The sequence below is a fragment of the Corylus avellana genome, chromosome ca2 (assembly GCF_901000735.1).
Source record: "Corylus avellana chromosome ca2, CavTom2PMs-1.0".
NCBI classification, from domain to species: domain Eukaryota; kingdom Viridiplantae; phylum Streptophyta; class Magnoliopsida; order Fagales; family Betulaceae; genus Corylus; species Corylus avellana.
Window position 1 is genome coordinate 38,846,592 of NC_081542.1, and position 2,798 is coordinate 38,849,389.

Here is a 2,798-nt window from a genome sequence, read left to right on the forward strand (position 1 = left end):
AAATAGGGAAAGGGGATTTTCTCAAAGTAGCTCTCCTCGTGGGGGGTGGCATTCGACCTGAGCGGTGGCAATCTTGGGGCGGAATCTAGCCTGAGCGGCGGTAGTTCTGGCCGGCTGGTCTGGGCGCTGATTTCTCTCTCACGTTACCTGAGGAGAGTAGATTGGGCAGTGATCCAGTGTTTTGTTAACATTTGATTTTCTTGTTTCAGTGTCACTCTCTCGTTTCAGTGTCACTCTCTCGTTAGAGGGCATAAGACTTAGTCTGTGACAAGACAAGTCACAATAGAAGTTATTCTCTTAGCTAAATATTATTTTTAATTAGAATTAAGTGATTATTAGCTAGTTGATTAAATTGATTGCCATGTTAAAACATTCTCATCAGTTACTCTAAAATTGCTTCTCTTTCTTACATATAGAGAAAATCTCAAAAAAAAAAATTATAAAATTTCTTCTACATGCAGCAGATTCCTTGTATCTTAATTATACATTAAGATTGCTATATATATATATATATATATATATATATATATATATATAAATAAGGAATTAAGATTGTTACATATGAACCCAATTCCCCAAAATGCCCCAACCCACACACAAATCATAGCCCCAAGTCCACGTCTTCCTCCCAGATTTGATTTGATTTTCTGGAACTCCCAAATTCCCGATTAAGCTTGGAGAAAGAGAACCCCATTTAGGTACAACATCTCCAGCTCGAATTTCTACAAGAACCCGTCATTTCCAATCTATTTACCATCACGTAGCAGCAGAAATTTCCGGGTGCTTGCAAATTTTGGTCGACCCACGACTCGCCGGAACTCGCAGAGGAAGAAGCTCATTGATTATCAACAGGTGCATAACAATCCCATTGCTTACAAACCCAGCTCTGATTTCCAAAAACCGAATCTTGGTTTAGATGATAGCGGCATTAAAGATGATTTGAATTTCGGTGGTGCAAAAGAGCGTGACTCGGACCATGGTGGTGTTGTTGATAGAGTTGAAAATGGTGGAAGGGAGGAATTCAAGTCAAAACGTTTGAGTGAATCTGTATTGTGGAATAAGTTAGAGAATTGGGCTGACCAGTATAAGATGGATATCGAGGATTGGGGTATTGGGTCGGGTCCTAATTTTACAGTTTTTGAGGATTCGGAGTTTAAATCTTCCGCCTGAGCTACTCCCAAAGCTCCTGAGGGTTGGCACAATGGTGTTATTTGTATTTGTTGCATTATGGGCAGTAAACAACGAGACCCACCAAGAAGGAGAAGAAGAATATGGACGTTTGATCCAGAAGAGCCAGAGAAACAAGTCCAGACAGGGTCAAAGTTTACATGCAGCAGCAAAGGGTCAAACCATTCAAAAAAGTCTTAAGTTGTTTACTACCTCTCAAGAAATGGCCATCTCGAGCATCCCCATTACATGGAAGTCACCCATTTACCCAATCAGCCTCTCCGTTTAAGAGGTAAAACAAAATTATTGACTGCTCTGTTTTAGTTATCTGTCATTACCCTTTTTGTTACCGTTATGTTTTTCTTGTGAAATAGATGTAATGGGACGGCTTACGGTGCTCAGAGGCAAAGGCATGCCCTCCCTTTATTCCTGGTCTTGCAAAAGGTACACATTTTATATTATCTCTTTGTGAATGTTCTTTCTTTGTAGTTTATAGTTCAGCTAAAAGGTTTGCTTATTTAAAGAGCTATAAGAGCGGGAATGTGTGGAATGATTTGCAGAGAATGACATTATCTACCCAGCAGAAGGAGCTGAATTTGTGGTTAAGGGCTCTGAAATTGTCGAAGGCTACTCTGGTAAAGTTTAGACTTTTATTTCAGGCGTGGCCCTATTATATTAGCTGATTGTTTGATGTTTTTGTGCCATTATTATGCAAAGAGATTCCAGCAGCTTCAAATTAGCAAACATGCAAGAAATTCAGCAAATTCGAGAACCAAATTATCACTCGAAGCGAAAACCACTAGACCAAGAATTTGAAGAATACGAAGAAGGGGAAGAATTCGAAGATGGAGATAAAACAAGCTATACCAGCTCCACCACACCCCAGTCTCGCTGCTCCAGAGGGGTATCCATCGACGAACTTGAAGACACTACGTTTTACTGCACTCTTGTGCCGGGGGTTTATCAACGGGTCCAACAACCCAAGCCAATCAAATATGGGAGGAAGACGTGGACTTAGGGTTATGATTTCCGTGTATGCAGGTCCGCGGGTGTGGAAACGCATTTGGGAAAGGCATTAGCATGAGTGATTACGTGCGAGTCATATGGTCACATTTCCGTCAGAGAAGACGGTTGCGACAAACAGATAGGTCGAATTGAAAAAATTTTAAACTTTGGTAGGATGTATTGTAAAAATTGAAACATTAGGGTCGAATCAAAAATCGGCTCAAACTTTGAGGGTAAAGTGTAATTAACTCCAAAAATAATATTTTAATGTTATAGAGAAATATAAAAGGAAGCTATTATAGAGTATATTTGAATAGAGAAGCAAAATGTAGCTTTGTTCCCTAAATTTAAGGAAAATGAGAAGGAAGCCGTTGTGAATGCTTTAATTAGCATTCCCAGCAACTACCCTAAAGCTGCTTCCCTTCCCTACATATAGGAAAAATCTCATCTACTGCAGCTTCTCTATATCTTCCTTATACATTCGGATTGCTATAGTTGAACCTAATTGTAGCAATTTATATATTTTATTATAATCATAAAAGGACATTCTCTCTCCTTCACATGGTTCAACTGTAACAATCCCAATATATCACTACAAAAAACAGGTAAGTTTCTGACGTGGCAAA

At 39.3% G+C, this 2,798-nt stretch overlaps 1 pseudogene; it reads left to right on the top strand.

The window, feature by feature from the left end:
* The first annotated feature begins 1,271 nt into the window (after positions 1 to 1,271).
* LOC132169733 (protein SOSEKI 2-like) lies at positions 1,272 to 2,185 on the top strand (annotated as a pseudogene).
* Positions 2,186 to 2,798: the final 613 nt, after the last annotated feature.